Source organism: Rhinatrema bivittatum, chromosome 4 (assembly GCF_901001135.1).
Source record: "Rhinatrema bivittatum chromosome 4, aRhiBiv1.1, whole genome shotgun sequence".
Lineage (NCBI taxonomy): Eukaryota > Metazoa > Chordata > Amphibia > Gymnophiona > Rhinatrematidae > Rhinatrema > Rhinatrema bivittatum.
The window spans coordinates 102,667,722-102,683,120 of NC_042618.1; the positions used below are offsets into that span (position 1 = coordinate 102,667,722).

Genomic DNA, 15,399 nt, shown 5'->3' on the forward strand with positions numbered 1-15,399 from the left:
GGATTGTAGAGAATGGCTGAAATACCCAATACCTGTACCAGAAAACCTTCCTGTCTGAGGAATGTTAAGGTTTTACATAAACCGTTGGCCCAGTACATTTGGGTACTCAGCATGATACAATAGGTACAGACTTCACTTATTGGACAATCCTCCAAATCACCATCAAAACACACTTGGAGGATTTCTCAGCATCAGGAACTATTGCAACTGGAAATCTCCTCCCTCTTAAGAGACCAATGCAATGGAGCCCATTCCAAAGGGTAAAGAGGGTGAGGATTGTATTCAAAGTATTTCCCAATGAAAAAGAACAGGGGCGTTCCATACCATCTAGATACTAAGGGGTTTGAACAAGTTTCTTAAGGTACAGTTCAACATGATTTTCCTGGGTACCTAAATTCCCTTTCTTGAAAAAGGAGACTGGTTATGCTTTCTAGAAATAAAGGATGCTTACACCTCCATACAGAAATTTCCAGATTATAGAATATCTCGGGTAGGGAATCTTCACCTCTAGTATTGTGTGATACATTTTGGCCTGGAGACTACCCCATGGTCTTCACAAACTGTCTTGTAGTGGTGGTGGTGCATCTAAACAGATTGGGGGTGCATGAATTCCCTTATCTGTATAATTAGTTGGTCAAGAGCACATCTCAAGGAGGTTCCACAGAATCAATGCACAAACCTGTCTGGGTATTAGAGTTACCAAGGTTCATTATCAACTACCCCATTTTAGCCCATCATCTCCATTTAGAATTTATAGAAGTGCTGCTAGACACGACTCTGGAAAGAAACTTCCACCCACAGGAAAGAATTATCACATGGATATCTACAGTGGGGGTGATAGAGCAGCTTTTAAACTAGAACAAGGGGGAAAGCAGACAGTCACTCAGCAGTGCATGGTTCGGAGAAATGTATCCTTGAAGGATACTAATGAAACAGGAGAGTTAGGGCATCCCAACAGAGAGGTTCCATCAAAAGCAAACATAGTTCATATGCCTATATGTAAAAAATCACCAAAGCTAATGATTTCCGAATTATCCCAAACAACTGAAAAGCAGGTTGTTAAAACAAACAAAAACCACACTTTGAAATGTCTGTATGCCAATGCGAGAAGTCTAAGAAGTAAGATGGGAGAGTTAGAGTGTATAGCAGGAAATGATGACATTGACATAATTGGCATCACAGAGACTTGGTGGAAGGAGGATAACCAATGGGACAGTGCTATATCAGGGTACAAATTATATCGCAATGATAGGGAGGATCAACTTGGTGGGGGTGTGGCACTTTATGTCCGGGTGGGTATAGAGTCCAACAGGATAAAGATCATACAAGAGAGTAAATGCTAAGTAGAATCTATATGGGTAGAAATCCCATGTGTGTTGGGTAAGAGTATAGTGATAGGAGTATACTACCGTCCACCTGGACAAAATGGTCAGACAGATGATAAAATGCTAAGAGAAATCAGGGAAGCAAACCAATTTGGCAGTGCAATAATAATGGGAGATAAAGGCGGTATGATTGTTGTACAGAACAGGGATGATTATGAATGTGAGATTATGCGCCAACTTGATGATACACGGTTTTATCAACGTCTGGATGCTGACCCTACTCCTGATATACAAAAATTAATATCATTGGTTGTGCAGTTGGGTCTGAAATCTGGTTTTTTAACTTTGAAAGAAGCAAATTTTCTTACAAAGAAATATCCTCGAGTCCCTGTGTTTTATACATTGCCTAAAATACATAAAAATGTCAACCACCCTCCGGGACGTCCTATTGTATCGGGCTGTGACTCAGTTTTGGAACCGTTATCTCGATTTGTCGATCATTTTCTAGCGCCATTTGTTCCATCTATGCCTTCCTATATCAGAGATTCTTCCGATATGATAGTTTTTTTGGAACAATTACAGATCGATACTACTGATCTTAGAATGGCCACCTTAGACGTGGAGGCTCTTTATACCTCGATCCCACAAGATGAGGCAATTAATATTGCTGAAACTTTTTTTGATCAACGACCTAGACCTCATCGAATTCCCACTGACTTTCTGGTACAGCTATTGCAAATAGCCTTGAAAAAGAACTTTTTTGCATTCAATCAAGAGTTTTTTCTTCAGACATGTGGTACTGCTATGGGGGCCACTATGGCCCCCGATTTGGCCAATCTGTGCATGCATTATTTTGAAGAACAATGGCTTCATGATCATCCATACCAGTGTCAACTACTGGTGTGGAAAAGATACATTGATGACGTTTTTGTACTATGGAAAGGGAATGAAGACGTTTTTGCATCATTTTTAGGTTGGCTGAATGCTCTAAATTGTCATCTGAAATTTACTGCCACCATTGAAACTCATTCTATCACATTTTTGGATACAAGAATCACTATTATTGATGGGAAATTTGTTACATCGCTTTTCCGGAAACCAGTTTGTTCAAACACCTATTTACACTTTTCCAGTGCACATCCGAGAAATTTCAAACGTAACTTACCAGTTAGTCAGTTCATCTGTCTGAGACGACTTTGTACTAATGTGCAGGATTTCGAGGTACAATCAAAAATGCTATGTGATCGTTTTTCGGCTAGGGGATACCCTCGCTCAAGTATTAGAAAGGCCTATTTACGCGCAAAATATTCGCATCGTGAATGGCTTTTTTTACCATGACCAGCTGAAGAGTCCTCACGTCATACTTGTATTCTACCGTATTCCTCAGTGGCATTTAAGATTCGTCAATCTATACTCAAGTACTGGCATGTTTTACAAACCAATGTCATTTTCAATATGCCTCCCCGAATTACATTTTCTCGCGCTATGAATTTAAAATATTTTTTGGTCAAATCTGACACTTCTATGACATCACACACATCAGATACGTCACCAGGCTCACATAAGCCCTGCAGTTCCTGCTCTGTATGTTCTTCATCCTTGACGATTTTAGGCCAAATGACTGTCCCTTCTGGCTATAAAATATTTTTGAAACATCATACCACTTGTGATTCCACCATGGTCATATATCTAATTCAATGTCCGTGTTCTCTAATGTATATTGGAAAAACGAAACGTCTGCTTAAGACGAGAATGATAGAGCACCGCTCCAATATTCGAAATGCTAGAGTGAAGGAACCTTTAGTTTCTCATTGCACTGAACTGGGGCATTCATTTGATGATTTACGCTTTTGTGCGATCGATCATGTCCCTGTACACTGGCATGGAGGCAATCGAGAACGGATATTGTTACAGTCTGAACAGCGGTGGATCTATCGTCTCAAAACTGTTCATCCCACTGGTTTGAATAGTGAATTGGACTTATATTCATTTTTAGGTTGAATTTTGGACTGTTTGGAATTCAGTATATTTTTTGACAGGTGTTCTAATATTCATTCATTGCTGATGGCTGACGTCATTCCAACTGACGTATTTAAAGAGACGCGAGCCTCGGTTCGGGTTCCTCCATTTCGTTTTCTCCAAGATGGTTGAGACGTCTGGTCCCGTCTAAAATGGCAGCTGTGGTGTTTTGAGATAAGATAAGTAATTGTTTCACCTTTTGACAAGCATGCAATTTCCTTTCTTTATTGATTTTATCTTAGATTCATGGCTCTACTTTGAAGTGTTTCTATACGCCCCTGAGGAAGCTTACTCAGCGAAACACCGGCCCATGTAGGGCTCCTTTACCAACTTATACATGAAAGAGTCATTTTTCATAATAATAATGGAGGACATTTTTAATTAATTTTTGAAATAGAAAAAGAAAGAAAAAAAGAAAAAATACCTTTTTGCATTAAAGTTATGATGAAGGTGAATGATAGATAAGACCGGTTAGTGTCTGCTTGAGAGTGACACATAACGTCAAGGCTTGCTGACACCTTCTTAGGCTAACATTCAATTTGCTATTTGGGTTCCACATTTTTGGGTGATTTAGATTTCAATTACCCCAATATTGACTGGGTAAATGTAACATCAGGACTTGCTAGAGACACAAAGTTCCTGGATGTAATAAATGATTGCTTCATGGAGCAATTGGTTCAAGAACCAACAAGAGAGGGAGCTATTTTAGATTTAATTCTTAGTGGAACGCAAGATTTGGTGAAAGAAGTAAAGGTGGTGAGGCCACTTGGCAACAGTGATCATAACATGATCAAATTTAAACTAATAACTGGAAGGGGGACAATAAGTAAATCTGCAACTCTAACACTAAATTTAAAAAAAGGAAACTTTGATAAAATGAGGAAAATAGTTAGAAAAAAACTGAAAGGTGCAGCTGCAAAGGTTAAAAGTGTTCAACAGGCTTGGACATTGTTTAAAAATACAATTCTAGAGGCGCAGTCCATATGTATTCCGCGCATTAAGAAAGGTGGAAGGAAGGCAAAACAATTACCGTCATGGTTAAAAGGTGAGGTGAAAGAGGCTATTTTAGCCAAAAAAAATCCTTTAAAAATTGGAAGAAGGATCCATCTGAAGAAAATAGGATAAAACATAAGCATTGTCAAGGTAAATGTAAAACATTGATAAGACAGGCAAAGAGAGAATTTGAAATGAAGTTGGCCATAGAGGCAAAAACTCATAATAAAAACTTTTTAAAATATATCCAAAGCAAGAAACCTGTGAGGGAGTCGGTTGGACCATTAGATGACAGAGGGGTTAAAGGGGCTCTTAGGGAAGATAAGGCCATTGCAGAAAGACTTAAATGAATTCTTTGCCTCCGTGTTTACTAATGAGGATGTTGGGGATATACCAGTTCCAGAGATGGTTTTCAGGGGTGATGACTCAGACGAACTGAACGAAATCACTGTGAACCTGGAAGATGTAGTAGGCCAGATTGACAAACTAAAGAGTAGCAAATCACCTGGACCGGATGGTATGCATCCTCGGGTTCTGAAGGAACTAAAAAATGAAATTTCTGATCTAGTTAAAATTTGTAACCTATCATTAAAATCATCCATTGTACATGAAGACTGGAGGGTGGCCAATGTAACCCCAATATTTAAAAAAGGCTCCAGGGGCGATCCGGGTAACTATAGACCAGTGAGCCTGACTTCAGTGCCGGGAAAAATAGTGGAAACTATTTTCAAGATCAAAATCGTAGAGCAAATAGAAAGACCTGATTTAATGGGACACAGTCAACATGGATTTACCCAAGGGAAGTCTTGCCTAACAAATCTGCTTCATGTTTTTGAAGGGGTTAATAAACATGTGGATAAAGGTGAACCGGTAGATGTAGTGTATTTGGATTTTCAGAAGGCGTTTGACAAAGTCCCTCATGAGAAGCTTCTACGAAAACTAAAAAGTCATGGGATAGGAGGCGATGTCCTTTCGTGGATTACAAACTGGTTAAAAGACAGGAAACAGAGAAGGATTAAATGGTCAATTTTCTCAGTGGAAAAAGGTAAACAGTGGCCTCGGGGATCTGTACTTGGACCGGTGCTTTTCAATATATATATATAAATGATCTGGAAAGGAATACGACGAGTGAGGTTATCAAATTTGCGGATGATACAAAATTATTCAGAGTAGTTAAAACACAAGCAGACTGTCATACATTACAGGAGGACCTTGCAAGACTGGAAGATTGGGCATCCAAATGGCAGATGAAATTTAATGTGGACAAGTGCAAGGTGTTGCATATAGGGAAAAATAACCCTTGCTGTAGTTACTCGATGTTAGGTTCCATATTAGGAGCTACCACCCAGGAAAAAGATCTAGGCATCATAGTGGATAATACTTTAAAATCGTCGGCTCAGTGTGCTGCAGCAGTCAAAAAAGCAAATAGAATGTTAGGAATTATTAGGAAGGGAAATGTTAATAGAACGGAAAATGTCATAATGCCTCTGTATCGCTCCATGGTGAGACCGCACTTTGACTACTGTGTACAATTTTGGTCGCCGCATCTCAAAAAAGATACAGTTGCGATGGAGAAGGTACAGAGAAGGGCAACCAAAATGATAAAGGGGATGGAATAGCTCCCCTATGAGGAAAGTCTGAAGAGGTTAGGGCTGTTCAGCTTGGAGAAGAGACGGCTGAGGAGGAATATGATAGAGGTCTTTAAGATCATGAGAGGTCTTGAACGAGTAGATGTGACTTGGTTATTTACACTTTCGAATAATAGAAGGACTAGGGGGCATTCCATGAAGTTAGCAAGTAACACATTTAAGACTAATCGGAGAAAATTCTTTTTCACTCAACGCACAATAAAGCTCTGGAATTTGTTGCCAGAGAATGTGGTTAATGTAGTTAGTGCAGCTGGGTTCAAAAAAGGTTTGGATAAGTACTTGGAGGAGAAGTCCATTAATGGCTATTAATCAAGTTTACTTAGGGAATAGCCACTGTTATTAATTGCATCAGTAGCATGGGATCTTCTTAGTGTTTGGGTAATTGCCAGGTTCTTGTGGCCTGGTTTGGCCTCTGTTGGAAACAGGATGCTGGGCTTGATGGACCCTTGGTCTGACCCAGCATGGCAATTTCTTATGTTCTTATGAACCTAGTGCGGAGGGAGACTACCCCCGCGTAGTCTGGTTGGTTGTTTAAGAGAGAGGAATTGCACCCCCTTATTCCCCAGGTGCTTGAGTCATTGGGGGTGAGACCCTCGCTGGAAGATTCTGACAGCGAGGGAGTGAACCCAGTCTTGGACAGTCTCCAGGGTCCACCTAGTGCTTTTCCCATCCCGAAGAAGATTCAAAAGCTCGTCAGCCAAGAGTGGGAATCCCCTGAGGCGGGGCTTAAGGTTGGCCGGGCGATGCAAAAACTCTACCCGCTAATAGGGGAACATTTAGAACGCCTCAGGGTACATAAAGTGAATGAGGCTGTATCCGTGGTGACCAAGAAGACGACAATTCCAGTGGCGGGAGCGGCTGCTCTTAGAGATATGCAGGACTGCAAGCTGGAGCTGCATCTGAAGCGGGTGTTCGAGGTCGCCTCCTTAGAACTTCGGGTGGCGGTGTGTTCCAGTATGATGCAAAGAGCGTGTTTATGTTGGATTCAAAAACCGCAGGACCCGTCGTGTTCTGGGACTTTGTCAGCTTCTCAGGCGGCTCATCTGGAGGCAGCGGTAGCATATGTGGCGGATGCCTTATATGACTTGGTGCGTTCGATGGCCCAGACTATGGTCTCCTCGATAGCGGCTCGGCGACTCCTATGGCTCCACAATTGGTCAGCAGATGCTTCCTCCAAGTCGCAACTGTGCAGTCTGCCTTTTCGAGGGAAGTTGCTGTTTGGAGAGGATTTGGATCAGCTGATGAAATCTCTGGGGGATTCCAAGGGCAATAAACTGTTGGAAGATAGAAAGCCCTACAGGAAATCATTGGGTCCTCGATCCCATTTTTGGGATTTCCGAAAAAGCAGGTGGGGGAGGAATGTTCCACCCTCTGATTCCAGACAGACCTCTTCCCGCACACAGTCCTTTCACGGCTCCAGTTGTCCTGCCAGAGGTGCTTTCTGTCAGGGACCCGGAACTGGGAAGCCTGCCCAATGAAATCAGGCCCTCCCACTCCTCAGACAGGATGATTGGGGGGCAGATTGTCCCAATTTTACGAGGAATAGGCCAGGATCACCTCCAATTGCTGGGTGTTGGGGGTGGTAAAAGAAGGTTACGTGTTAGAATTTTCTCGGTCTCTCATACTGGCCGTTGTGGAATCGCGATGCATTTCCCGCAACAAGCAAGCCGCGGTAGAAGACACTCTACAAAGATTGCTGGCCCTGATGGCGATCGGCCCAGTGCCATCCGAGGAACGGGGGAGGGGACGGTACTCCATTTATTTCATGGTTCCCAAAAAGGAGGGCACTTTCCAACCCATCCTGGACCTACAGAAGGTGAATCACCACTTGAAGGTGCCCATTTTCAAATGGAAACACTTCGAACAGTCATCGCAGCGGTTCGAAAAGGAGAGTTCCTCGCCTCCTTGGATCTCACCAAGGCTTATCTACACTTCCCGATTCGCAGCGCTCACCAGAGATTCCTACGATTCAAGATCCTGGGTCAGCATTTTCAGTTCAGGTGCTGCCGTTCGGACTGGCGATGGCCCCGTACACCTTTACCCCAAGGTGTGTGATTATCGTGGTGGCAGTGACCCTCCAGAAGGAAGGTATAATGGTATAATAAAGGTATAATACCTCGACAATTGGCTGATTCGAGCCAATTCGGAAGAGGAAGGCGAGCGGACGGTTCTTCATGTGATCCATTGTCTCCAGTCCCTAGGCTGGGTAATCAATAAACGAAAAGTCATCTGACTCCTTCACAGTGTCTGGAGTATTTGGGAGCTTGTTTCGACACCCTCCAGGGCAGGGTGTTTTTCATGAACGACAGGATGTACAAATTGCAGCAGCAAGTGTGTCTCTTGTTACAGCTTCCAATTCCCAGAGTGTGGGATTGCCTACAAGTTCTGGAGTTCATGGCTTCGACGTTAGAATTGGTGCCTTGGGCCTTTGCTCACCTGAGACCATTGCAGAGAGAGATATTGTCGCGGTGGGACCCAGTGTCTGAGCAATACCAGTTGCCCCTGCCTTTGTTGCAGCGAATCAGGTCCAACCTGCAATGGTGGCTGTCGGAAGATAACTTACAGAAGGGGGATGCCCCTCGAAGTCCTGGATTGGGTGATTGTAACAACGGATTCAAGGCTGGGGAGCGGTGTGCCTCGGTCATGCGGCACAGGGAACCTGGTCCTTACCCGAACAGTCGTGGTCTATCAATCGCCTAGAGACAAGGGCAGTCCGCAAAGCGTTGTTGGCATTCCAGTCCCTGGTGCAGGGGAGAATGGTTCGAGCCTTCTCGGACAATGCCACCACGGTGGCATATCTCAATCGCCAGGGAGGAACCAGGAGTCCGGCCATGGCACAGGAAGCACACCTCCTCTTTGCTTGGGCCGAGCTTCATCTGGAAGGCATTGCAGCCTCTCACATGGCAGGCATGGACAACGTGCAGGCGGACTTCCTCAGTCGTCAACAGCTGGATCCCGGGGAGTGGGAACTATCCCGGGAGGGTTAGAATCACATTTGTGCCCGATGGGGAGTTCCCCAACTGGACCTCATGGTGCCTCGTGTCAATGCCAAGATGGACCGGTTCTTCAGCCGAAAGAAGGAAATCGGGGCAGTAGGAGTAGATGCCCTAGTCTGCAAGTGGCCAACTGGAATCCTCCTGTATGCCTTTCCTCCATGGCCCCTGATCGGGCACTTTCTCTGGCACATAGAGGACCATCCCGGTTCGGATATTCTGGTGGCACCAGAGTGGCCGCAGCGGCCGTGGTTTGCGGACCTAGTATGGTTGGCGCCAGACGCCTGCTACACCTAGCTCATCTGCCGAACCTCCTGCAACAAGGGCCCATTTTTTCAGATCGGGAGGATCACTTCTCTCGCGCAGCCTGGTGTTTGAGAGGCAACGGTTATGGATGAAAAGTTATTCAGAACAGGTGATTTCCACCCTGCTTCAGTTCAGGCGGCCCTCGACATCTATGGCATACGCTCGAGTGTCGAAGGTGTTTGAAGTCTGTTGTGACCAGCAGGGTGTAGCGCTGTTGTCGGTGAACATTCCTCAGGTCTTGGGGTTTTTGCAGCAGGGATTATCTAAAGGTTTGGCTTATAGTTCCCTGCGTGTTCAGGTTTTGGCCCTGGGATGTCTCCTAGGGCAGATAGTGGCAGGCCTCTAGCCAGCCACTTGGCCATTGTCTGTTTCCTGAAAGGGGTGAAGTATCTTTGTCCTCCTTTTCGTAAGTTATGCCCAGAGTGGAATCTTAATCTGGTGTTGAGAGCGCTTCGTGATCCCCCTTTTGAGCCTCTGGGACACGCTTCCTTAAATGACCTCACCGTGAAGACTGTGTTCTTGGTGGCCAACTGTTCCACGAGGCATATTTCAGAATTGCAGGCTCTTTCCTGTAGGGATCCCTTCCTTCATATCTCGGCTGATAGGGTGTCCCTACGCACAGTCCCTTCCTTTTTGCCGAAAGTGGTGTCTGCCATTCATGTTAATCAGTCCGTGGAGTTACCCGGAATCCCTGATTAGGCTCATGACCCCGCTATGGGAAGAGATCTTCATCTGTTAGATGTCCGCTGGGTTCTCCTTCAGTATTTGAAGGGCACTAACTCTTTTCAAAAATCGGATCACCTTTTTGTGCTCTTTGGAGGTACGAAGAAGGGTGAAAAGGCATCTAAGGCATCCTTGGCTCGCTGGCTGAAGGAAACAATTTGCTTGGCCTACATCGGGAAGAGTCGCCCCGTCCCGACTGGTTTGAAAGCTCACTCGACGAGAGCGCAAGCAGCTTCTTGGGCAGAGTGTCAGTTGTTGTCACCTGAGGAGATTTGTAGAGCCGCAGTCTGGTCTTCCCTGCATACCTTCACAAGGCATTATCGTCTGGATGTTAGGGATCTGGACCAAGCGCTTTTTGGGGAGAGCGTCTTGCGTGCAGGTCTTTCGGGTTCCCGCCCAGTGTAATGTGGCTTTGGTACATCCCACTGGTCTGGACTGATCTGGGTATGTACAAGAAAGGAAAATTTGGTTCTTACCTGCTAATTTTCATTCCTGTAAAACCACAGATCAATCCAGGATCCCGCCCAGGTGCTACTGCCGAAAGAGATTTACCTAATGGTTAGCTGCTGTACATAGGGAATCTATCAGAATGATTCTATAATATTTTGGATTTTTTTATGAACCGTGGTTCAAACCTGATTTTCAGGTATTGGGGTCGTTTGTTTTGGACCCTTGAGGGAGTTTTTTCCTGTTCGCTCTTGTTTTGGGAATTAGATGTTTTTTTGTCAATTATACTTTGCTTGGGTATCGATAAATACTGATGAACTGCAGGTGGCACACTTGGGATACCAGTGCCTCGAAGCTTTGCTCTCTGACTCCATCTGCTGGTGGGAGTGCATAAGCCCACTGGTCTGGACTGATCTGTGGTATTACAGGAACGAAAATTAGCAGGTAAGAACCAATTTTCCTTTTTTTTTTTTTTTCTTTCTTTTTTTACAGAAAGAGTGGTGGATGCATAGAATAGCCTCCCAGTGGAGGTGATGAAGACAAGGACAGTATCTGAATTCAAAAAAGCATGGGATAAACACAGGGGATCTCTGAGGGAGTGGTAAGGTTTATAAAGCTGAATTGTTTGGTATGAATGAGCAGACTAGATGGGGGCTGTATGGTCTTACTGTTATGTTTCTATAACTGAGTGTTTAATGAATTTTGAAGGTATGGGTCAAGCAAGAATATATATTATTCATTATAGCCAGAGTTTTAGAACTACCCACTGCTGTGACCTGTTGAATGAGAAGTTATTCTTAACACAAAAATCGCTTATGTTCATGGTCTTCTTCCCAGTCACCCCATCTTAATGCAATAAGATGACTGTGGAGATATTCAAAATGGTCATACTAACTAGAATCCTGCCTCTGCTGAGGTAAGGGGGGACTAGATCAGTTCTCTGGACCTAAGACTCTTCTAACCATTTCATGTTACACCAAGATCACAGGTATTTCCTCTGATTTGTGGTGGGCCTGTACCACCTCCAGTGCAGGGTGCTTCCTTTTGGTAGTAATCTATACTGCAAGTTTTCATCAAGTGCCTTGCAGTAGGTGGTCTTCCAAGAGACAGTCTCGCATGTGATTTTCTCAAGGTTCTCAGCCATATGACTTCCACTGTCTAGGTGTTGGGAATGACTAAATTCAACACAAGGCAGTCCTCATGGATCTTCCATTCTCACTGGAACTAGCTCATTCGGAACCTGTGGCTCTGTATCTGGGTGACCACTGATCTGAGAGCATCCTCTTTCTAATGGCTGTGCAGGAGTAACCTAAAGGCCAGCCTGCTGTTCAGCATGTCACTCCTCAGATGTCTCTGACCAGAGATGCTTCTCTGTGGGAATAGGGAGCCCACACTAAACCTACAAATGCTGCAAGGCCCATGGTCCTCCAAGTAGAGTCATCCATTATTCTGCTGGAGCTGCAAGCTATAAAGCTGATCTTGTCAGCCTTCCAGCACCAGTTTTCCAATAGTTATCCTTGTTCACATGGACCATCAACAAGCCAAGGGAGAATGGGCTCCTACCTATTGTGTCTAAAAGACTTCAGATTTGGGCAATGAGCTATATTACATGCAGCCTTTCTACCTACCTGCCAGACACAGAAAACATACTAGCAGACAAAACTGAGAAGACAAATGATCCTGGAATTTCCAAGTGGCTTGCAGGCCCCATTTGTGGGGCACTCCAGACATAGATGTGTTGACTACAAAATCCAACAGGAAAGCTTGAGAGTTTTGTTCATGAAGGTCTTCTCGATTCAGACTGGCAGAAGATGTATTCTTGTTACAGTGGGGGCCAGTCTTCATATATGCCTACGCTCAATACCGCAGATATTGAAAACTCTGGTCAAGTTAAGGGAGGATTGGAGAATTCTAATTCTAATAGCCCCAGCCTGATCCAGGCAAGAATGGTACCCTCTGCCCCTACAGTGCTCTATCCATGAACAGATTCATCATCTGCTTCTGTGCTGACCCTGATCTTCCATGACTAGGGAATTCTTCTTCAGCCATGCTGACATTGACCATGTGGATGTTGAAAGGGCAATAATTTCTTTACTTGGCTGCTCAGAGAAGGTAGCCCAGGCACTCTTATGCCCAAAAATAGAAGGGGTTTTCCAGTTGGTGCACCAGCATTAGTATTTTCCCTTTCTGATGTACAGTTCAAAATCTCAACTATTTACTTCTATCTAAATTAGGTCTTAAGACGAATTCCATAAGAGCTTACCACAACCTGGAACCAGGGGAAGGCACTCTCTTCTCTGCCCTTGGTTAAACACTTCATGCGAACGTCCACCAAGTGTGAAGTCACCCTTTATATCATGGGGTCTTAATATGGTTTTGACTCCACTTATACAACTCTGTCCAAGCCTATTCACTCTTATTGCCTAAAGTAACCTTGAAAGTAGTCTTGCTGGTGAAAGTCTTCTCTGCCAGAAGAGTGAAAGCTGCAGGTATACGTAACTTACCTTCTATACACAGAATTTTTTAAAAATAGTGGTACTTCATACACATCCCAAATGTATAACAAAGGTAGTTTTTCACTTGAACCAGTCTATTATTCTTCCTACATTTTTCCTAAGACCTCATGCACACAGTTCTGAGACAGCATTGTATGTCTTGCACTGTAAAAAGGCTTTATCCTTTTACCTAAACAGAACTGAAGATATCTGAAAATCTTCACAACTCTGTTTTATGACACCAAAAGACCTGGATTGCTGTCACCAATTGCACTATTACTAATTGGATTTCTAATTGTATTTCTGTTTACTATAACCAAGCAGGCTTATCTTTATAGGGCCATGTCAAGGCATTTAAAGTTAGAGCCATGGCTCCCTCAACAGCTCACCTGGGATCAGCCTCTTTTAAGACATTTGCATTCCATGACTAGGTGCTGAATCCCAAAGAGACAGCAAAGTTGGCAAAAAAAAAAAAAGTTTGATAACTCCTTCCCGCAAACACCTGTTGTTGAGGAGAATGGAATACTAAGGACTGCAAAACAACCCGCACCTTGGCAGACCCACAAGTGTAACTGATTTTCATGCTTATCCAGGGTGGCGCAGCCAACTGGGCAAGCCATGAACTTGCATAGGGCAGTGGATACTAGGAAACAGCCTGGCATAGCTGAGCCAACTACTGTAATCAGTAGTTATATGGAGTAGTCTCCCCTTAGTCCCACCCCAGCGGAAGTAAGACAAGCAGGTAGCAACAAGCCCAGCTTATCTTTTTCTTTTCGCCTTTCTCCAGGCCAGGAACAGGAATGGCAGCGCTTATCAAAGCGTCAACTTCTGCTGCACAGGACCATTTGTACTGGAAGTTGACACTATGATAAGCACCACCCACTTCTGCTGCTGGCCTGGTAAAGGGAAAAAAGGAAGAAAATAAACCAGCTTTGTACTACCTGCTCATCATCTCCTGCCTCCAAGGCGAGGTAAAAGAGGATAAGTTGGGCATCATGTTGCTGCTGACTCCAGCCAGCCAGCTCAGAAACCTGGATGAATGTGTGGACAGCCTCCTGTTAGTAACCTGAAAATAATCTCAATGCTGCCAGAATGAAACATTGAATGGTTTCAGTTGTCCCAGCAAGCCAAGGCATTTAATGGGCTTCTACACACAAAGGACCTAAATGATTCCTGCCTGGATGGATTAATTTTTATGCCCAAGAACTTCAGAAATAGTGTAAAAAAAAAAAGAGAAGCTAATGTATTGTGGCACACACAAGATAAGATGTGAATGAAGTGGCAATGGGTCTGCCCTTCTGTATATTTTTCATGAGATTAAAGTCCTCATTTAACTAAATTACTTTTAATTGCTGTGAAATCACATTGATTGATTGTAGAGTCCTGATTCCTTCCATATGGTTTTATTTTTACTTTTAATCACCTGATGTGTGAAAGACCCTGTGGTGGGCAGAATAAGGGTATAGGTCTGCCTGCTTTGATACCTCTAACAAAAGACTTCCCTCACTTCATGGGTTGTTATTGAAATATTTTAGACAGGAGAGAGAGGAAGGATCATTTCCATGGTTGGCTTTAAAGCATGGCATTGGACAATAACGATGATAAGAACTGAAATGTATATATCAGCTTTTATCCAAACCACAGTCATACTGTAGAACAGTTATTGTGCTGAAGAAACATATGCCACCATTTCTGGGTAGAATGGGGTGGCAGATTTCAAGCAGGTATGAGCATATGATAGGGCCATATCCTTATCACTAGCTAAACTGAGGCACAGGGAGACTAAGTAACTTGCCCAGGTATTGACTAAGTTTCAGGGAGATAAAGGGACTTGCCCAGGGCCACATAGGGAGTCAGTGTTGAAGGCAGTTATAACCTGTTGGAGTTATAACCTAAAAAAAAAAAAGTTAGTCGACTTCCAAAAAATTTTCTTTCCATTTAAAATTGGAGTGGTATTCTAAGTTTGTGAAAATGCTTCCAAAATGTAAATAGATGGATTTTTTTGACTCAGAAATGTACTTAACTGAATGTTAAATAGAAAAAATTCAGTGCTCTAACCAGGACATTACACCCCCTTCTACTCCATTTCAGAAAAGAAATGCCCAGTTAAAGTGAACTGTATTAGAGGACCTCTGTGTCTGTGCAGTGGATATTGCTTTGGAAGCTATTTTCCATGTTGGTTTAGTGTGTCCTGAACTGGAAGCCATGGTTAAGTGTCCATGCAGTGCACACTGTATTTAAAGCTATAGTGTTGGTCCTCTTGCCAGTAGGCTGGTGTGACCCACTTGAGAGGCAGGTAGCTTAGTAATCATTTGCACAGGCAGCAAAACAGAAAGCACTGACCCTATGCTTGTTCACAGTTGTTTACCTGGCACTGGTGTTATTTCTAGACAGGATAATTCAGTACCCCCCCCCCCCCTCTTGGGGAAGTGGGAGGGTAGCACAATTT

At 43.8% G+C, this 15,399-nt stretch overlaps 1 protein-coding gene across 1 annotated transcript in view; it reads left to right on the top strand.

Moving 5' to 3' along the window:
- Window positions 1–15,399, top strand: part of KNL1 (kinetochore scaffold 1) — a 629,191-nt gene that overhangs the window by 396,026 nt on the left and 217,766 nt on the right.